Source organism: Passer domesticus, chromosome 23, assembly GCF_036417665.1.
Source record: "Passer domesticus isolate bPasDom1 chromosome 23, bPasDom1.hap1, whole genome shotgun sequence".
NCBI lineage: Eukaryota > Metazoa > Chordata > Aves > Passeriformes > Passeridae > Passer > Passer domesticus.
In genome coordinates this window covers 4113113-4135561 of record NC_087496.1, presented here as the reverse complement: position 1 = coordinate 4135561, position 22449 = coordinate 4113113, and the positions used below count along the sequence as shown (strand labels likewise).

Here is a 22449-nt window from a genome sequence, read left to right as displayed (position 1 = left end):
CCAGCTCAGCCTGCAGAAAAGGGCAGCTTGGTCCTGCCAGGGCTCCACAAACACCTCGAGAGCTGCTGGGAGCAGCTGAGAGGAAAAGCCAGAGCCAGACCCCCCTGTGCTCCCTCTCCTGCTCTGCCAAGTGGTGCCCAGGCACCCTGAACTGCAGCAAGGGCAGGGAAGAAACACAAATAATAATGGCACTTTGCCCAAGGAAAGAGAATTTGGGGTTGGGATTTTGGATTTTGGATTTTGCATTTTACGTTTTGGGTTTTGCGTTTTGGATTTTGCATTTTGGGTTTTGGATTTTGCATTTTGGGTTTTGCATTTTGGGTTTTGGATTTTGCATTTTGGGTTTTGGATTTGGTTGGAGGCTGTGTTTCCAAGCAATGAAAACCTTCCAGGGAAAGGATCCACTTAATGACCAGGTCACTGATTGTCCCTTTGCAGTTTATTTTCATGAGTGCCTTGGGGTTCTTTGTTTTTTAAAAGCAGGATTCCCACTTTTTCCTGCTTCTTTTGGAGGCACCTGGGGAGCACAGGGCTTCTGCCATCTCCCTGGGCCAGGCCCTGCATCCTTTTAGGAAGGGCTGGGAGTCAGGATCCCCTCTGTGTGCCATTGCTGTGCCAGTGTCCCAGGGGTGACCAAACCCAGCTCTGGGCGCTGCTGGGAGCCCGACAGGAACCAGCAGCAGGCTGGGGAGCTGCCAGCTCCCCTCACCTCGAGGGGCTCAGCTGCCTGAGGGAGTTTGGTGTCAGCACTTCCTCCCAGGGCTATTAAAAGCTGTGCTGAGGCTGCAGCTGGGGCTGTCTGCGGCACATCTGGATGTACTCGAGCTATCTTTGTGCTGCAGAGCTGGGGCACCAAAAACCAGCAAAGCTGCAGCAGAACAGCCCCCAGAGCTGTCAGCAGGACCTGCCTGAGCCCCTGGAACAGGAGCTGCCAGCTCAGGTGCTGTGGCCCTCAGCTCCTGGCCACTCCAGCCTGCCTGGATGAAGCCACCTGTGTCCCTGTCACCCCGTGGCACTGCAGAAGTGCTCTCTCTGCTGCAGCATTCCCTGCTCAATCTGCATGTCCTTGCCTTCCTGGCTATTTCAAGACTCTGCTGAAGGCGCTCACGGCCACTTCAGCGAGCCCTGGTTTGTTTCCAAGATCCTTCTTACACAATTCACACTCGAGCTGTAAAATTAACAGACTGTTTTATCACACAGGCTGCATCACCCAGGAGGACCCATGCAAAGGCTGGGAGCAGCTTTAATCCCAACAGAATGGGGCAGTAAAACCCTTTTGGGGGTTGTGCTGGAGGTTTGCTGAGAAGGAGAAGCCCTGAGCAGGCAGTCCCAGCTCTGCTGGACACGGGATGTGGGATGGGGCATCCTGGTTTGGGAGCAGCCACAACGAGGCCCCTTCCCGGGGGATGCCGTGGGAAAGGGGGCTCTGGGGGCAGCACTGCAGTGCTGCTAAATGGAGAGATGTCATTTAGGGAGTGTGGTGACACTGCATTTATTAAAGCCTGGCACTGCTTCCTCCCCGCACACCCCACAGCGTGACTCAGCCGGGTGGAAAACCCACAGAAATCCTCTTCTGCTGTGCTGCCTGAACCCCTGCCTCGTCACAGGGTGGCAATGGGGAGGTGGGGGGTCAGAAATGGCTCCCAGAAATCCCTCCTGTGAGCCAGAAGCTGGAACCCCACAGGAGCAGGCTGGGTGGGGGCGAGGCATCTGCCCCCTTCCTCTCCTCTGACTCAGCCTCTGAGATAAAAGACCTTTTCCAGAAAGCACTGGGGTGAAAATATTTCAGTTTGCTGCAGCTTTGCCGTTGCCAGCCTCACTAATTTCTGCTCTGATGTCACCAGCAGTGGCCCCATTACTGTTATTTATAGTGTTTGTGCCGTGGGCTTTGGTTGTGCTCAAGGCTCTGTCACTGAAGGAAGGCAGGAGCAGCTCCAGCCCTCCCAGGGATGCCTCTCCCAGTCTGGAGTGGATTCCAGGTTCTTCACATCACACCTGGGCTGCGTGCATCTCCCCCACGCTCCAGTCTGCGCTCCAGCAAGCTGAGCCTTCCTGAGGCTGATTTTGGTTATTTAGAAGTTGCTCTAACAAAAGCAGTAAGTCACAGAGCGAGCAAATCCGCTCAGGGCGCTGCGGGCAAGGCAGCCTGCAAAGCCAGATGCAAATGCAGCCAACCAGAAACCAAAAATATATTAGTACTGAGAGAGCAGGCAATTATTCCCCCATCAGAGATGCAGAATTTTCAGTGTGTGAGACTTCAGCGCTGCTTCAGGACAGCCAGGCTCTGTTTTTGGGTGGAAATGAGGAGAGCCAAGGTTGTTTCAAAGCCCAAGTCTTGCTCTTCATGGGCTGCAATTAATGGATGCATTTAAGGAGCATGTGAGAAATGCGAGAAGGACTTTGCTTCTGTGAACCTGAAGTGTTGAAAAATCATGAGTCAGGCTTTTCATCTGATCACATTCATACTAAAATTAACAACAACAAAGAAAAAAAAGGTGATGAAGAGGCTGCCGTGGTTTCAGTGCTTTCCTGCAGAGCTTTAAGTCCCTGGGGGTTGTGCCTGCAAGCTCTGCTGCCTGAAAGCTGAACTTCCCAGGTGATCTAATGGCTCTGGGAACGAAGGCTTTTCAGAAAAAGCACCAAATATTGCCAGAGACAGTACATCTGTAAGCACTGGAAAATCTGCAGCCCAAAATCTGTCCCAGAAGAGCTATTCCAGCACTTAGGCTGGTCTCCATGCTGAAGTGTGCACTGTCAGTGAACAGGTGTCACCGTGATATTTTCTGAAAAATCCCCTTGCCCAGGATTTTCTCCTGGGAAGCTGAGAAGCCTCAGTTTCTCCTGTGTTTTGCTGCTTTGGAATGCAATATGGAGATTGTTTATCCAGCATGTGAATTGTTTTTTACTTAATGGCCAGTCATGGCCAGCTGTGTTGGACTCTGAGCAGTCAGTCACCAGTTTTCTTTATCATTCTTGTCAAGCCTTCTGATGTGTCCTTTCTCTATCTTTAGTAGAGTTTTAGTATAGCACTATAATATAATATAATATAATATAATATAATATAATATAATATCATATATCAGCCTTCTGAGAACATGGAATCAGATTCATCTCTTCCCTCGTCCTGGGGACCATCACAAAGACCACAAACAGGAGAGAGGCTTGGGCAGGTAACCTGTGTGTCTGAGCACAGGCCCTGGTGTCTTTAAGGTATCCCACAAAACCTCATGGCCTGGAACATTCTTTACAGTGAACTTGTGCCCTGTTCCTTACACATTTCCCATTTTTCTGCAGTATTTCAGAAAAGAAGAAGCCCCTCAATGTGGTGATGATCAGGAATAACACTCCCTCTCCTTGCCACCTTCTGGGGTTTGCACTTTTGGTTTTCTGCCTTCTGTGGGTTTAAAGGCAGCATTTCCTCCCAACCCATTTTGGTTGGGAAAAGAAAATCCCATTTTGAGTGACTGGTCACAACCTTAAAACTAACACAAGGTTCATTGTGACATCTGATTCACCTTTAGTTCTTCAAAAGACCAGCACTGCAGAAGCACAGCCCTGGGCTGGATCTGGGAATCTCAGTCTGGAGTTTTGGTAAGTGCTGTGGACAGAGTGAACCCTGGGCTGGATCTGGGAATCTCAGACTGGGTTTTGTTAAGTGCTATGGACAGTGACCCCCCCGAGGCATTAATTACTCCCTGGGACACTGAACACAGCTCCCTGGGCTGTTTCTGCAGCTCTGTGTCTTTGGGCCACTGCTGTTCTCTCCCTGTGGCCCAAAGAGTCCCCCAGCTGAATAAAACATTTAATAATGCTGAAGTGCCTCTAAAGATGAGGTGGTTGATGAATGAGTTCTTACTGCTGTTTATTTTTCCCTTTTGAGATGTGTTTGGATGCCAACTGCAATTTCAGTGCAGAGTGGTATCGATCACCACCCTGCATGTGTAATACAGTCAGTTGTTATTCATTTCCTTATTGTTTCTCTCCTCTGAGATGATCCTTGTTGGGTACCTCGGGGGGCAGCTTAATAAAACTCTGCCTGTTTCTATTAAATACTGAGGGAAGCATTATCCTTGTACAGCCCTGCTCCCTTTGGCACAGAGCTCCGAGGCACTGCTCCAGCACTTCTCCTGGTGTCAGCCTGGCATTCTGCAGTGAAATATGCTCCTTTTCTTTTTATTTCTGCTGAGTTTTGTGACCTGGCATTGCTACCTGTCAGTGAGGCTGCTTTTTCCCTGAGTAATGTCACAGCACTTATTTTTATGGGTGTGCTGGAGACAATGATCCCTCCTCGGAATGGGAGATAAGGCTGAGACAAAGACAGGGCTGCTGGCTTTTAAGTGACATGAGAGGTTCCAGATCCTCCTGTGATGAGGCCCCTCTGTGAGGACAGGGACTGATAACAGAGGGAGCAACGTGGCAGCTCTGATAGGGGCAGTGACCTGCTCAGCACAGAACATTGCAGGGGAAAAGCTGCAGAGCCAGAACCACAGAGCAGAGCTGAGCTCAGCATTTGAGCCTTGAAATACCTTGGTGGGTATGGACAAAAATGCCTTCCTTAATTGGGAGTGAGAAAATGAAGTGTTTGAACAGCTTTGGCTGTGGCTGTGCCTCCCCCTTCTCCTGGATGATGCCTTAGTTTATTTTAGTTAATTTTACATTTTCCATCTATTTGTAATCCTGCAGTCCTTTAGTGCAGAACTCCAAACTCCACACACAGTGGGAGCTGCTGCTTCCCCATTTGGGGCAGACACAACAATTCCTCTCCAGGCCTGGCAGTCAAGGACACCTCACTGCCTCAGGCTGAGAGATGGAAACAAAAGGGAGTTGGGGGAGCAAACTTGGGGTCAATGACTTCATTGGCTGAAGCTGGAATTGGCAGATTGACCCCCAAAATGCAAATGGACCCAACTTATAAAAGTGTGAAACCTGTGACCCATTGTCCATTTTTGGAGGATTTGTCTGCCCTAAATGTACCTGAAGGCCCTTCAATAAATAGAACTGCTTTTTATTCTCCTCATTTTGTCTGGTCTCTGTTTTTAGGGTTTCATGATTTCACCATGGCAATGCCATTTTCCAGCAGGGCTGCACACGTTGCCCAGGCAAGGCTCCTGCCCTGGGGAGGGATCAGCTGGGGTAGAACCATCCCAGGCTGTGGCAGCTCTGCAGCACAGGGATGCCAGGAGGAGCGATGCCAGGGTGGAGTGCTCCAGTCCCAGCTCAGCCCCACACATGAAAAGGCTGAGCACTGCAGGGAAGCACAAATGTGCCCTCTGGAAGCAGGGCAGGGCAGGAGAGTGGGCACAGGGGATGCTGCTGAGAGCCCATAAAGCCCAGCTTGCACAGAGAGACATTAATACAGATTTTCAGAGAGTTTTTACCCTCTTTCCTTTTGTTCCCAGGATTTCCTGGCTCCTTTCTCCTGTAAGAACAAGGCTGGCAGAGCCAGGAAAGCCTTTCCCTGCTCACTGCACCTCAGGTCAGGCTGTGCCTGAATCCTGGGGGGAAAAACCACCAGAACAATTCCAGCAGCCCTGCACCCACCTTAGGCCACTTGGTTTGGACTTGTTTTGTGACTTTGCCATCCTTTCCCCTCACAGAGAGGGAGAAACATTCTCATGTAATATTAATCTCCCTTCCATGGATTCAGGCTGCTTCTGACAGCGTATCAATAATTTAAACTTATTTTTTAAAAAAATAAATTCCAGGATTAAAGAGATTAGTTTCTTGTTGATTTAGGTAATTCCTCCTGCCTTGGCAGCTCTGACGCTGAGTGAAATAGAGCTTCTGAGCTGCTGTTTGCTCAGAGTTCACCCCGGCCAGGGGCAGGATGGAAATTCTGTTTCCATTTCTAATTGCCAGCTTCGTGTCTGAGTTCAATCTGGGTGCCAGCAGAGCAATCAGAGCCCTTTTAGGTGGCACTGTTGGGTGGGCAATCCCTTGTAATGCTGCTCAGGGAACCTTGATTGCATGGTTGGTATCTGTCTGCACAATTTCAGTTTATCAAAGTATATGTGAAACAAATATTTTAAGTTTTGCTTTGTGGTGCTGAAATTGCTCCATGAATTGCTCAGTCCCTCCTACACCTGAAGTGGCTCCAGTGACAGATCAAGGCCCTCAGGTGCTGCTGTCACCATTTAAACCATGGCCAAAGCTGCCCTGGTGTCCCCTGCACGTGATGGGGACAGCTCACCTGCCCCTCAACCCGAAATCAGGGCTGCAGCTGCCACTGAAGAACGTCTAGAAAAAGGATTAAACAGAATAATCAAAGAGCTCTGAGCATCAAAAAGCAAACAGGTCTATGAAATATACATGAAAACAGCTGAAGCCTCAATCCCAGCATTGTCTGTCTCCCACCCTGTCACTAATTCCGTTGTGCAGCCAGGGAATGGGAACTCCTGAATGGGGTTTTGGGCTGGTGTTCCCTGTGCTGAGGCAGCCTGGGCAGTCCAGCTCATCCCTCCACCAGCAGGGAATGCTTCTGTGACATCCCATAAAGGCCCCTTTGCCTTAATTAACTGCTCAGACATCCCTCCTTAACGAAGGCTTTATGGCATTCACACCTAAAATCAAGCTTCTATAATTACAAATTAATCAGTGAAAATCCTCTGCTACCTTTTCTTACTAAATATTCGCTGCTGGAAGGAATCAGAGGGCCCATTATTCTCCTGCCCAGCTGTTTCATGCTGCATGAGAGACTTTATCCATCAGCCCCAGAAAGCAATCTTCCCCCAGTGCCCAGCACAGCCCCCATCAATCACCAGCACCAGCGATGGTGCCAGAGCCTCATCAGAGCCTTCCCTGCTCTGGAGAGAGCTGGGAATGCACACTGCAGGTATTGATCCTCCCCTCCTGCAGGGGAAGGCTGCTGGGAGGGGAGAGCAGGGCCAGGAGAGTGCTGGAATGTTTTATTTTTGTTGTCGGGCTCTGGCTGGAAGCTGAGGAGCTGCAGGAGCTGAGAGAGCCTGGCATCCAAGGAGGGTGGAGGGAGGAAGGGGAATGCCCGGTTTGGGTGCCATTATTGGCACTGCAGATCAAGCTTTGGGCTGCCCACCTGCTGTGAGCACCTCTGGAAATGTCAGGATCATTATCCTCCTTTCCCAGCTGGAAAACCTGAAGGAGTTCAGCTCACAAGTCCAGCAGAGGCAGGCAGAAGTGAGGGAAAGAGCTCAGTTGTCTGCAAGACATAAAATAACTCTGTGCCCCCCCTTCCCTTTACAGGGGAGGGTGGGTGTGGGATCAGAGTCACCCTGGGCAGGGAGCAGTACGAGGAATGCTGGAATAAAACAGATTTCCCACAGGCCCCAGCGTATTTTCCATTTGCTGAGCTCTGTCTGTTGTTGTAGGTCATGGGTTGTCTTGTGGTTTTCCATCTCAAAGCTTTAATTTGTGCTTTGTACACACAGGCTCAACAAACTTCACTGCAGTGGGCAGCACTGGGAACCCCAGGGAAGAGAGGTGCTGCTCCACATGCATTTCACTTCATAAGAGCAAGGAAGGAAGGAAGAAAAAAAATTACAGAAACGCAGATTTATTTTGTGTGTTTCACACTTCATTGATTTCACTTGAATTGTTCCTAACGTTCGCCTTCCAGAACTGAGGGAATTTATTCACTTGATGTTTCTGTAAGCCTTTTAGTGGGTGGTGAGAGTTTAATCTGGAGCTGTGTGCATTAACTACGTGCAGAAATCAGGCTGAGGCTGCCCAGGCAGCTGCTCCTTGTCAGGTTTAAGGAGGCTGAGACCTGGGAATCACCTTTTACCATCTGCAGCACCACCCAGCTGTGCTCTGGGCCTGTCCCTGCCCAGGCTGATGCCACTGCTGGTTGTGCCACTGGATCTTGTGCTGGGATTTGCGTTCTGCTTTGGGAACTTGCTGGAGAATGGAAGAAGCCTGCAGCTGAGCACCTGCTGGTATTTGCAGAGCATAAATGAGAGACAGCTCAGGGCTTTGGATGGAGCTCTGGGCTTCTCTCTTTATCCCTCTAAACCACCTTAGGTCAAAAGAAATGGTTTACGTGTTTTAAACTGTGCCCACCTTGCATGGCTTGAGTGGGAAATCCACCCAAAATAGATTTATCAGTCTTTTCCAAGCTTGTGCTTTGAGCAGTCCTGTGTCCATAGTAAAAATAAGATATTTAATTGGAAATCCTTATTTCATAAGGATTAGATTTACTCTGGTCAATATTTGGCACTTCTTGTCCAGCTGTTTGTTTCCTGCCTGTGTTACTGCTGATCTCAATTCCACAAAACCACAGCAGAACCCATCCCTTCTGTCATCAGGATCCTCAAGCACAGAGAAACGTGTATTTTGTCCAAAATCAGCTGGAATTAGTAGCTAAAGTGCACAGGTTCCCAGTTCCTGCTTGCACAGGTAGCTGTAAAACTCATCATCTAAGGAGAATAAATTTTTTGTGGGACCTCTGAAAACCAACATCAAATACCCAGGCAGGAGCTGGATGGGGCAACAATGGTGACTAAACAGGCAAGGAAAGTTCTGTGGGATCAAACCACCCCCCTCTCCCATGGCTTCCTTTCCCTTACAATAATAATCACCCTGGATGCTGTTTTACCCTAATTGGCTCCTCGCTCACCCTGGCAAGGCAAAGAGTGATCAGCTGCTCCTTCCCTGCCTTTGTGTCCCGCTCCCCGTCCTCACCCGGGGTAGTCTTGTGTGAAATTGTTTTCTCTGCAGAGCCTGGGCTCCTGTAATTCCACTGGAATAATCCTTGGCTGCGTGCTGGGGTAGCTCAGCCAGCGAGGGGAGCAGAGGCATCTGCACAAACACACACACACTGCCCTGGGTGTGGGGAGCCCAGCCAGCTCACAGAACACAGCACCTTTCCAAATGTCCCTATTTTCCACTCAGTGCTTGGTCTGTGAAGGCTCTGGGAGCAGCCAGGCAGGGATGAGCAGGAACAGAGGGGCAGGGAAACACCTCAGAGCACCCCCAGGTGCATCCTGGCAGGCAAACCATCCTCAGAGGGTGAGTTGTGCCTGCTGGAGAGGAGAGGTTGGGATTTTCATGTTTGGTATTCACTCATCACACGCAGAATAGAAACCTTTGTGTCTCTGTTGAGTAATGAACAACATGGGCTCCAAGGCCATGAGAAGGCTAAAATGACTTTATTAAAAAACCCATTCCTTTTATACCCTAGTTTGATACAGTTGGACTTGATTGGTCCTTTAATTAAAACACCATCGCCACTGGCTAATTAAAAAAACCACCCTTTGGTAAACAAAACTCCATAACATTCCACATGTTCACAACACCAGGTGCAGCAAGTTAAGATAAGAATTGTTTAGAATTCTTCTCTCTGATCTTCCCACTGACCCCCTGTGGGTCAGGGTGGTGGCACAGTCCCATCCCATGGGGGCTCAGCCCTCCTGCAGTGCCAGCTGTGCTTCTGCTGGAGCAGGGATCCTGCACAAGGCTGCAGTTTTCCTCTGCAGCTCCAGGGCTGCTGCAGATGGGCCTGCTCTCCCTCTGGGAATGCAGGGCAGGAGAAAGCTGCTCCTCTGGGAATGCAGTGGGCAAAGGCTGCTGTGCTGTTCCAGGCTCAGATTGTATCCAGGTAGGAATGCTTGGCTCCTGCCCTGGGCGGAGCATCTCCCCATGGGATGATGGAATTTGATCAGCCATGCAGGGACACTCAGTGGCCATGGACAGCAGATAATTAATAATTATTGGCCCATGAACAGCAGAGATATCCTGGAGAGAGGATTGGCTGTGGGAGAGATAAAACTGCCCAATGCACAGCAGAGAACTGCCTCACAGACAGGAATAGAACACACAGCCCCATTTCCAGCCTGAGACATTCCCTTATCAGTGCTGTGCCTCAGGTTATCAGCCAGCATCCAAACACGAGGAAGATGCTTATCCTCTGCTCTGATAATTCAGTAATTTCCTGCTCTTTTCCTCCTGTGTTTGCTTCTGTATCCGGGGCAGTGCCAGCAGGAAGATGTGGCTGATAGCCGTGCTCCACGGTGCCCAATTCCTGACCTGGCTGCGACCTGGGACGTGCTGAACTTTAATGGAATCTGATGAAAATGTTCTGTGCCTGCTCCAGGCAGAGCAGATCTGAACCTGAAATCAATTTGGAGGCATCCCTTTGACACGGTTCTAGGCAGGAGGAACCCAGGAGCAGGGAGAGAGCAATTGCCATGTAATTGTGGGGTCTGTCACTTAACATTTGTGTGTGATGGGTGTCCTAAAGCCAGGTTTGCATCATGGATATGCTAATTTGTCATGCTGACAGACAACAGAATCCCAGCTCACACAGCCATGGCAGCTAATTGAACAGACAAACCAATCAACAGATGTGGCAGATGAGGAATTTTAATGGAAAGAATTAAATATATAGAGTGACCTTGTGGTGGTGCTTAGGATAATTTTATTTAATACTAGAGTCTGAGCAGGAAATTACTTCAAAAGCACATAAAGCATGACAACTAATGACAATTTTGCCAAGGTTCCATGGCAGCTTTTTTTGCTAGAGCATTTCATCAGCTCTCTAGATTCACTTCAACAAAATGGGAATGTGGAAAAATTTAACCAGGGTGCATGACCAGTGCTTGCCCTCTGCTGAGGTTGGTTCAGGCACTGAAGATTAACTCTTCCTTTGTCCATCTCTCTTCTTGGTCTTGTCCTTGTTCGTCAGAGTTGTGCTGGGACTAAAACAAGACAAGGAAATCTTTTGTACCACCCTCAACTGTAATTTTTGTTTTACTCCCTTTCTTCCAAAAGGTGCATCTCCTGCTCAGAAATTAGGGCCCAACGGCACCAGGATTTGCTTCTCAGCTTTGTTTCTTTAAATGTGGTGAGCTGGGCAATCCATCCCCTGTCCCTCTCCTTCCCAGAGCCATCTGGGCACATCAGCTGTGATGGATCATTTCAATATTACGCCTTCTGTCCTGCAAATGGAGCTTTCCCTCCCCTTTTTTAGCTAAAAGCTGCTAATATTTGAGTTCCCATCCCAGTCAAGCAGGCCATCAGCCAGAAGGCTTCCAGGGGCATGTGACACTGCTCCTTGCTTAGACAATAAATATTGTGGAGCCAGAGCGAGGGGGATTTACAGCCCGTGGCATCATCTGGCTCCTGGGCTGGGTTCATCCCTGGGTTACTGCTCTGCAATCCCCAGGAATTATCCCAAGCAGTGAATCTGCTCCAGTGGCAGGCAAGGCTGGAATTTCAGCTCTGTTTTAACTCACTGCTGTCCAAAATACACCTGAAGTGGATTAGCACAGTGCTGGAGGTTTAAGCTGAGCTTGGGTGATCCAGAGGATGGGGGGAGTTGTGAGGCAGGGATTGGGTTTCAGCTCAGGTGATGTTGAGCTGCTAAATCTTCTTCAGGTACCAGAGCATGGGAACATTGCTAAGGCTGACAAGAAAATAATTTACAGAGGGAAACTCAGAAAAGGTCCCCAGCAAAGCTTAGCGAGTGGCAGGTTATTTTTTTTTTGTTGAGAAATTCAAGGCAAATTACTATAAAAACTTACTCTGCTTGCAAAACTCTTTGAAATTTCACCTTTTAAACTCAGTCTGTTTTTAGATAACTCAACAAAATGCTCTTGGAGCTGTCAGCCAGCCAATATTCCCAGTCCTTATAGCACGGAACAGGAAATGGTCATGGCAGTCCTGCAATTCATTGCATCCCTCAGCACTGAATCTCCTCTGGCTGAGGAAGAGGAGATTTAACCTGGAAGGGGTTAAATGTTCAGCTTTCTAATCAGCCAAGGCTTCAGGACAAACAGTTTGATGTGTGATCCACTCTCCTTTTGTTTCAGTTTTAGTTTCTCAGAACCTTGTGTGCACATAAAAAAGCAGTGCAAGCACTGAAGGCCCTGAGTGTTTCTGCATGGAATTCACCCCTCAGGTTCCATTTGGAAGAGCCCCCATTCCTACGGAAATCACTGGAATGTGTCAAGCTGGTTTTGCTTATTCAGAAAAAAAAATTAAGCCTTATGATGTTTGCAGTGCCTGAAAATTTTGGCATTTACTACCTTCTAGCAGAAAACACAGCCCTGTGGCACCTAAAAATGAAAAAGGGCCTGAAATCAGAATTCCAATTGCCAGTGGAGGTGTGTGGAACAGGGAGGGAGCAGGAAATGACAGCTCTCAGATCTGTCTGAGCACCTCTGTGGCCTCTGAGTGTCTGAGCTCTTCCAAATCACCAATTTTGGCTGCACAACCCATCCAGAGTGGAAGCAGCTCCATTACTTCAAATTTCTTCTTCCTATGGAGAGTTAAACAGAGAGGAGGGCAGGGAGAGAGGTGTGGAGAGGCCGAATAAATCAGCACCATTTACAAAAAGGGCTGAAAATTGAAAGAGAGGGAGGGAGAAGGGGTGAGTGCCAACAGTAAAACGAAAAATGAGGAAGTGCCATGATAAAAATGATGCAGTGTCCAGGCAGCTCGGTCCTCAGCCTTGAAAACCTCACGAGGAAAACATTACTCAGTGAAGATGAATTCCTTCAGTTAACCTTGTTCACAGCAACACCTTTGCAGGTCAGAAAATTATTATTCTCTCACTCCCCAGCTCTCCAGTGGGCTCCTGAATATCTTTGCATATGGATGGGGAGATTGGATTGGCTTAGGCTGAGCTGAATTGGCAGAGAGATTCCCTAAATCTGGGAATATTGCGCAGCATAATTCTTTTTTTGATAAGAATATAACGAGGAAAAAATCCTCCCTGAAGCAAACAAAGGGCCCACAGTGTGCTGCCACCAGGCTGTTTTTCAGCTGGTCACCAGGCTGGAATCTCTGCACTGCAGCACAAGTGCCTGGAAAAATTATGAGAATTCCAGCAAAACTCTGAAAGCCACAGGAGCAAAGTTTCTTGTGAGCTCCTGCTCCATTCCCATCTGTGAGGATTCAGGAGCTTCAGGAGATTCTTTGGAGCCCTTCCAGCTCCACACGGCAGCTGTGGAAATGTTCCTTCCTTCTCCTTGGCCATTGAGATATTTTAACTCTGAGGGTGATCTTCATTTGGGAAGGGTCCTCCATGGCAGATTTGCACCCTAAAATTCAGAGATTTGTTGATTTTCCTGGCACTGATGTCACCAAAATGAAGCAGAAGTCTGTCCTATACCCACCCATGAGTTAGGGCTGGTGCTCCATCAACAACCAAACACTTTCCTTGGTGTGCAAGGAGAGTTCTCCCCAGGGCAGAACATCCCAGCTGCTTCCAGGGGGCCAAGCAGCAAAACCCTGCCAAGCCTCACATCTCCAGCACCGGAGAGATGGGAGACAAAGCCTCATGTTGGTGTGATTGGTTCATTGCTGCTCAGCAAGGCAATTTCATCAGCAAAACAGACAAAACTGACAAAGAGAGCAACCCAAGCCCTGCAGCTTGGTGTTTATTGATGATGCTTTTGATCCCGAGGCAAACATGAGGCACAATTTCCTCAGGCAATGGGGTTCAGGCAGATCCACAGCAGCAGGCTGGGGAAAAAAGGGATTCTGAGCTGCTCTGAACACTGAGCCTTCATTTGGGATCATAAATTCAATGTGCAGACCTTGCAGGTCGCAGATCCTTCCATTTCACTGAACTGCTCTAAAAGGGGAGGAGGTCCACGAGAATTTGGTGATTCCTTGCCACAGGAAAACAAAAAAATACAAGCAAAAATCCGCTCTGCCACCAGTGTCCAGGGCAAAAACTGACAAGCAAAGCCTGTGTGAAGGTGACAGGAAGCATGAAATCAGAATGATCAGAAATTCTCTTTGACCCTTCCAGGATTGGATTTTGTGGCTGATGAACAGGGTAATAGATTGCAGAACTGTATCACAGCTCTGTAAAATAAAATAAAATAAAATAAAATAAAATAAAATAAAATAAAATAAAATAAAATAAAATAAAATAAAATAAAATAAAATAAAATAAAATAAAATAAAATAAAATAAAATAAAATAAAATGCTACATAGAGAAGCAGAAACATATGGTAATGAAAAAGGCAGCCTTGAGAAATGGAAAATAGAACTATTCTGGCTTTAATAATGTGTCAGCCTTTGTATGAACTGGCCCAGAGCCCAAAGAAATGGACTGTTGCTTCCATTTACAAAAAGACCAGGTCTGGCCTTCTGATGGCTCTATAAATAAATGCTCCATTATCTCTTACAAGTATATTTGTAATATGTTATCTGACCCTAGGTTTAATCATTCACAAATTTGGTCATCTTTTACAGCAGAAGCAAGTCTCTCCCTTTCATCCAGGAATTTCAAAGTCCTGCTCGCAGACTGGTGATTTCAGCTTGTTAAATGTTACTGAAAGGAAGCTGAGGCATGGAGAAAATGGAACAAATTTATCCAAATTCATGCCAGGAGGTGGGAACAGAGCCAGGAATAGGCTGGCAGTGAATAAACCAGGAATGATGAAAGGTCAGGATAAAAACCAGCACTCACTGCTTGGCTGGAGATGTTTCTTTACAAGGTAACCCCTCAGCAGAGCAGATTCTCTGCGTGTATGAAGAAAAGCTGATCAAATGCCGTTCTTATCTTGCTTACACTCTTCTTTGGTTACATTTTCCTTATTTTTAATCTATATTTCCCCTGATTTCCTGCTCTATGTTGTCTCCCCCCAGAAGAAGATTTGCAGCACCCACTGATCAGAATTTCCCTGGCAGCTCTGAGACTGAGCTCTGTGTGAATTTTACCCTTCCCAGACCTGTCCTGCCATGCAGAACTCAGTTGGTCCTTTTGGCTTTATTTTTCTTGCTGAGCTTCATCTCATGGGGAAATATCTCACATAAAACACTCCCTGCTTGATGCAATTTGTGTTAGTCTCTCCTCCAAGGTGTGTAGCACCCTCTGATGTTGTCTCTCCCCACAGAAGATGTGCAGCACCCACTGATAAGAATTTCCCTGGTAGCTCTGAGACACTGTGTGAATTTTACCCTTCCCAGACCTGTCCTGCAGTAAAGGATAGGGATCCCTCAGTTGGTCCTTCTGGGTTTATTTTTCTTGCTCAGCTTTGTCTCCTGGGGAAACATCTCACATAAAAAACTCAGTGCTTGATGCAATTTGTGTTGGTCTCCCCCCAGAAGAAGGTGTGCAGCACTCACTGATCAGAATTTCCCTGGCAGCTCTGAGACTGAGCTCTGTGTGAATTTTACCCTTCCCAGACCTGTCCTGCCGTGCAGGACTCTTTTGGTCCTTCTGGCTTTATTTTTCTTGCTGAGCTTCATCTCATGGGGAAATATCTCACATAAAAGACTCAGTGTTTGATGCAATTTGTGTTAGTCTCTCCCCCCAGGTGTGTGGCACCCACTGATAAGAATTTCCCTGGCAGCTCTGAGACACTGTGTGAATTTTACCCTTCCCAGACCTGTCCTGCAGTGAAGGACTCTTTTGGTGCTTTTGGCTTTATTTTTTCTTGCTCAACTTCATCTCACAGTGAAATATCTCACAAAAAAGACTCCCTGCTTGATGCAGTTTGTGTTAGTTCATTAAGCACGAGATATGATTAACGTGAGCACTTCTTTAATCAGCCAAAGAAGCTGCTGCAGACACTTGAAAGCTCCGTGCACTTGGAGCTCTTCTCTTCCCTCTCCTGCTGCTCCACCCAGGTTTGTGGGAGGGCAAACAGGATTTTTCTCTGCACAGGAGAATTCTGAGCTGTTTCAGCACTGCATCACAGAAACTGGAACAAAAATTTGCTTTTTTTTCCTGGAATTCCCTAACTTTTGCACTTAGAGCATATCTGGGCTGGTGTGCAGCAGGAAGGAATTATTCCATCAGCTGAGGTGGATGGAATGGTGACCTCTGTGGGAGGTCAGATTGGCAAAACCCAGTTTTGCTTTTTGGTTTCACCCAGAAAACCTCTACAACAATCAGATTAACCCTGTAAAACAACAGTTTTTATCACAGAATCACAGGCTGGATTATCCTCTTCTTTCACAAATGTCTTGGTTTGAACAGCCAGGTGTCTGCTAAGGAAGGCAGGAGCCTCCCCTGAAATGGAAAATGCAAACCCCTTCCCTCTGAATTATTACAATTTTGAAATTAAAAGGCTCCTTCAGCTTTTAAGTCAGTTTGACACAACAGTTGCTGTCTCCATCATTAGTTCCAGAGAGATATGAAGAAAAATGGTCTTTTTTTGCATATCAATTACATTTCAGTACCTGTCTTGTTATTTAAACAAAGAGTGGCCATCTCCTCTCTGTTTCATTCTTATTTTCCTGGGTTTAAAGTGAGGGCAGCTGCTGGAACCCTGGTTTAAACTTTCTATACTAACAAGCACTAACCCTCAAAAAACCACTACATTTAACCTGAAACAGTAAAGAAAACTCCCAAAATTAAATAATAAAAGTAAAATGATATCATTTAAATAGAAGTGTGTAATATCACATAGTAAAAAACTTAGTTTTAAAACATAGTAATAGATATAAAACAAGGTGAAAGTTTTAAGACAAAAGCTAATCCTTCTTCTTCATAAGTTTAAGTAGTATTGTATAATTAGATAAAGAAGTCATCTTTGCAGACCATGAGTAGTTTGTTATTAAAAATAAAAATAATTTAAGTATAATTTAATTAAACACCTGATCTTTAAAAAGCCTTGTAGAAAGAGAAATACAACTCCATTTTTAATTTGTTAAAGTACTATAAAACTCCCAATCTGTGAGACTGTAATATAAATAACAACTAATAAACATCTAAGTCCAAACAAAAATTTAATTTAAAACGCACACATTTAATCCCAACCCTAACAAAAAAATATTAAAACTCAACAGGCAGCCTCATCCACCCCAGGCTGCAGTGGCTCTGGGAGATTTTTGGCCTTTCTGTGCCCACTTTGGTGGCAAAAATAAAGAGTCCCAGCCCTGCTTAGGATTCACTCCGGCCACTCTGCCTCTCCCCTCCAGCCCTGCTCATTAGCAATACAGATAAGAGGCTATCAGCAGCTCAGTGGCCTTATCCTGGCGAGATAAAACTGATCTGTGTGCTTAGATCAGCAGCCTTGTCCTCCCTAAGCTCACCTTGGGAAGCTCAATAATTGCAAAAACACAGGGAGGAGGGAGGTGAGGATCCAGGGGATGGATCCCTCTGATTCCTCCTGATTCCACACCCTGATTCCACCCCAGTTCCACCCTCTGTTCCACCCTGATTCCACCCTTATACCACCATTCCACCCCATGATTCCACCTTGATTCCACACCTATCCCACCCTGATTCCACCCTCATCCCACCCTAATTACGCTCTGATTCCAGCCTTATTCCACCTTGAGTCCACCATGATCCCACCTGATTCCACCTCAATTCCGCCCCCTGATTCCACCCCGATTCCACCGATTCCACCCTCTGATTCCATCCTGAACCTACCCTTATTCCACCCCCTGATTCCACCCTTATTCCATCTTGATTCCACCCTGATTCCACCCCGATTCCACTCTCTGATTCCACCCTGATCCCACCCTTATCCCACTCTTATCCCACCATTCCACCCCATTATTCCACCCTGTGATTCCACCCCCTGATTCTACCTTGATTCCACACTTATCTCACCCTGATTCCACCCTTTAAATCCACCCTGATTCCACCCTCATCCCACTCTGATTCCACCTGATTCCACCCTTATTCTACCTCGAGTCCACCATGATTCCACCTGATTTCACCCTTATTCCACCCCCTGATTCCACCGATTCCACCCTCTGATTCCATCTTGAACCCACCCTTATTCCACCCCCTGATTCCACCCTTATTCCATCTTGATTCCACCCTGATTCCACCCTGATTCCACCCTGATTCCACCCCGATTCCACCCTTATCCCACTCTTATCCCACCATTCCACCCCATGATTCCACCCTGTGATTCCACCACCTGATTCCACCTTGATTCCACACTTATCCCACCCTGATTCCACCCTTTAAATCCACCCTGATTCCACCCTCATCCCACTCTGATTCCACCCTAATTCCACCCTTATTCCACCTCGAGCCCACCATGATTCCACCTGATTCCACCCCAATTTCGCGCCCTGATTCCACTGATTCCACCCTCTGATTCCATCCTGAACCCACCCTTATTCCACTCCCTGATTCCACCCTTATTCCAGCCTTATTCCATCTTGATTCCACCCTGTGATTCCACCCCAATTCCACCTTGATTCCACACTTATCCCACCCTGATTCCACCCTTTAAATCCACCCTGATTCCACCCTCATCCCACCCTGATTCCACCCTGATTCCACCCTAATTCCACCCTTATTCCACCTCGATTCCACCCCAATTCCGCCCCCTGATTCCACCCCCTGATTCCACTCTCTGATTCCACCCTGATTCCTCCCTGATCCCACCCTTATGCCACCCTGATTCTACCTTGATTCCACCCTGATTCCATCCTTATCCCACCCTCCGGGCCCCTGGGCTCTCTCTCTCTGCTTCCAGGCACATCTGCATTTACATCGGAAGGAAATGGAGTTTTACAGCAATTCCTTTGTTCAAACAAAAATTACCTCGCAGGGTGAAAGGACCCCTGGTACTCACAGCCTAGCTGGAACAACGCTTTCCTTTCATATTGATTCCCTCTGTTTTCCATGTTTTGGCCTTCTTTCGTGTTTGTTTGGGGTGTTTTTCTCAGAACAAAAGGAACATCCACGTGCTCTGACAGCCTTGATGCTGATGATTCTCTTTTGACCCTGCTCTGGTGCAAACAATGAAAGCAATAAAAACAAAGTTGTTCAAGGTGGAGTTCAACCGATTTGGTTCAAGCAGCCTGCCCATACTCCTTGTACCTTCCAAGGACACCCAGGATAAAGGTTTTAATCTTAATTTGAGCTTGATTTTGGGGAGAAATCCAACACAATCTAACTCATCCCCTGACTTCCTTGGGGGCCCTTTTTGTAGTGATTTGGTCATCCCTAAACCCAGTGCCAAAATTTTGCTTTTGGTGGGAATTTGCACCAGAGCTTTTGAGAGTTTTCTCCTTTCAGCTGTTTCAGCCTCAGAATGTGAGCTGAGACTGCAGAGTTATAAATGGAAAAACAAAAAGGCATCCAGTTTGTAAAATCTATGAGTTAATATTGATTTTGGCCATCCCATGAATTGAAACAAGCCTCCTGTGCAGAAATCCTCCAAAGATGCCATGTTCTCCTCTCCTCTTGACACAACACTTTATCGATCCCCGTGTTTGTGCCACATGAATGATGGATTATCTCATATCAAACCTTGCAGTATTCATTTAATGCCTTTGAATAAAACATTTCTCACAGATTAACAGAGCAGTTTTAAGTGAACAACCATTTTCATCTGTTTTAAATTTTCATGGGTACTTTTCTGGAGAACAAGTACATTGTTAATAATTGAAGGGAATGAGACCTTGCTAATCTCTTTGTATTTTAATAAAGTCCTGTTGCACCCCATTCATTTATTTTTAAAATGCCAGCATTTATAGCAATTCAATACATTTGCTGCCCTCCCTTTGAAATTAATAATCCTGAGATTACATGAAAAGGGATTATTTATGTACCAGGGAACTGGAATTTCATTGTGTCCAGAGAGCTCTAAATGTGCTTTGTGATGGATTGCATGGATGAGGGGAGGGAGAACTTCTCACTGGAAGCAGAGAGGCACTGGAAGAGCAAGGCTGGAAGGAGAGGAGGGTGGGGAAAAGAAAAGCAGGAGTTTGGGGGAGAAAGAACAGGGAAGTGGTTTGATCACAGAGACAGATGGGGAAAGAAAAAATCAAGTGTGGGTAGGTAAATACATAGATTTTGTACACAGATGAGTGCAGACAACTCTGCAATATTTCTTTTCTTTTGTTGGCTACTTCCATCCCTCCATCTGCCTTGCTGTTCCATGAGTGTCTTTCTCCTCTTCACCTTTTGTCTCTGTCTCTCCCTGCCAATCCTTTTCTCTGCTGCAGCCTCCATCTCAAATCTCCTCTGCCCTTGCCCAGAGTTGCTCAAATCTTGCTCTGACACGGTCCCATTTCTCTTTTTTCAAATACAATTGCTCCTTTACACACAGCCCCGGGATTACATTTCAAAGGAGAACAGAAAACCCAATATAGACATGATTTCTTTTATCATTAGCAGGCCAGCAGTAGCCCCTAGAACTCTCGTCTCAAAAATATTTTGTTCCAGCGAGTTTTCATTAAATTCTGTGGTCAGATAGACAGTGTTTGCTGCAGGGATCTGTCCTGGAGGCTCCCAAACCTCTGCACATTAGTCATACATGGTCAGAGCAGCGAGGGAGGGAAGAGGCTTTGGCAGCAGTAGTGAAAAAAATCCAAATAAAAGCATTAGGTGCCCTCCTCAGAGGATGTTTGTGCACACAGAGACAGGGATTAGTTCTCTGTGTTCCCAACAGCTTTTGAGTTATTCCACTTTCACTTCTGCATCTGCTAATTGCCTTTTTTTCTCTTTTGAAAGCTCTGTATTGAGAGGGTAGAAGTCAAACCCTCATAAACTGAGATCTCTGCCTCCTCCAAGGATCCCTTTGGAAACGCTGCTTCTAAATTGCTTGTTGATATTTGGCCATGAGTCACCTCTGCATAAATCTTTGCCAGGTATTAAAATCATCGAAAAGCTGCTGGAATGCTGAGATAAATGGATGTGTTAGTGGGAGGAACAGAAATTGGACTGGGCAGCACAGCTTGTGTTTGGATAGACAGCATTCTGTGTGAGTGATTTCAACCAACAAGTTGTGAAAACCTGTTGTGGGAAGGAGCTTAAAACAGCTCTGCACAAAATCTTCAGAGGAGAAAATCTCTTTTCACATTTTTAATCAAGTTGCTGCTTAGCTGTTTACTGATGAGCTCATGGCAGGGGATGGAGAGAGGCAAAGTTGGTGCCTGAGAGATTTTTAATGGAGCTGTTGTGACTGAGCTGAGCAGGTTGAGTTTGATCTCAGCATTTAGGGCAGGACTTCTCACACCAAATGCTCCCGAGAAGGGGAACAGCATGGGTTGAGTGCCTCTAATCAGGTCCTTGGCACAGGGGGATGGTCACAGAGGGTGGGATCAGTCCCTGGCACACAGGAATGGTCACAGAGGGTCAGTCCCTGGCACAGGGGGTGGTCACAGAGGGTGGGATTAGTCCCTGGCACACAGGAATGGTTACAGAGGGTCAGTCCCTGGCACCAGGGGTGGTCACAGAGGGTGGGATTAGTCCCTGGCACACAGGAACGGTCACAGAGGGTCAGTCCCTGGCACCAGGGGTGGTCACAGAGGGTGGGATTAGTCCCTGGCACACAGGAACGGTCACAGAGGGTCAGTCCCTGGCACCAGGGGTGGTCACAGAGGGTGGGATTAGTCCCTGGCACACAGGAATGGTCACAGAGGGTCAGTCCCTGGCACAGGGGGTGGTCACAGAGGCTGGGATCAGTCCCTGGCACACAGGAATTGTCACAGAGGGTCAGTCCCTGGCACAGGGGGTGGTCACAGAGGCTGGGATCAGCCCCTGGCACCCCTGGTGTGCCACACCCTGGCCCACAGGTACCAAACTGGCTGTGTGAGTAGCAGTGAGTTCCCATTTGCAGGCTGATGTTGCTCCTGTCTGTGCTCCCCGTGGATGTGCAGGAGCTGCAGCTCCTTTCCCTCCCTCTCTCAGCCCTTGCAGAGCTGTCACACTGCACCCAAACTGCAATTCACAGTGCTGGGTTCAGTGATTTCAGCTTTTGTGGAGGAGGGAGAGATCACACAGAGGCTGGGCTAACCTCTGGGCCATTCCCCAGCCAATTCTGCTGCCTCTGTGGCACAGAGCTGTTGGGAAACTGGATTGTCCCTCTGCAGACAGGTTCCCAGGAGCTGGAGCACCCATCTGCAGGGGCAGGTCCTTGAAATTCCTCCTGGAAGCACTGCTGACTCCTGGAATGCTGCTGGGTCATTCCCCTGTATGACGTGGTCCCCAGGGACAACAGGGCTGCCACATCAGCTGGAATTTTATTCTGACCCCATAGATTAAATGCACAGGACCAGTTTTGTCTGGGGTGTGAAACTCTATTCTATTCTATTCTATTCTATTCTATTCTATTCTATTCTATTCTATTCTATTCTATTCTATTCCATTCCATTCCATTCCATTCCGTGCCAGGGAAGGAGGGCACAAGAGGAATTCATTGGTGGGATAGTTCACACATGGTCTGTGTTTGTCCAGTTCAGCTGTAGTGAAAATTAGTTCCAAACACAGCCAGGCACTGGATGCTTGGGAAAATGCCACCTAACTGGCATTTATTATTCCTGCTGTAGCTCCAATTATGCTCTTTGGCTCAGGCCTCTGCAGCAGTGAAGGATGTTCTCTCCCAGGGCAGTGAGGATCTGGCTGGATCTCTCCTTGGAAGTGAAACAGGGGCCAGTTTCCACCATCCCATGAAGTGTTTGTTTGGAGCAATTGCCTTTCTCCCAGCTCAGCAGCTCAGCCCTGGCTGCCCAAGGTGTTCCCTCCTTTGTGCACTCCAGCTGTGCTGATGGTTTGCTCAGACCTCACGAACTTCAGGCCCGTGGTAAACTCAGTG

The 22449-nt window shown here is 47.3% G+C and overlaps 2 long non-coding RNA genes across 2 annotated transcripts; one reads left to right on the top strand and one right to left on the bottom strand.

The window, feature by feature from the left end:
* Positions 1-10367: 10367 nt before the first annotated feature.
* Positions 10368-21807, bottom strand: LOC135285553 (uncharacterized). Its single transcript, XR_010350371.1, has 4 exons — positions 21652-21807; positions 18481-18637; positions 18313-18387; positions 10368-10670 (listed from the first exon to the last, which is right to left on the bottom strand). It is a non-coding gene; the product is annotated as an uncharacterized LOC135285553 (long non-coding RNA).
* LOC135285554 (uncharacterized) lies at positions 21309-21912 on the top strand. Its single transcript, XR_010350372.1, has 2 exons — positions 21309-21446; positions 21728-21912. It is a non-coding gene; the product is annotated as an uncharacterized LOC135285554 (long non-coding RNA).
* Positions 21913-22449: the final 537 nt, after the last annotated feature.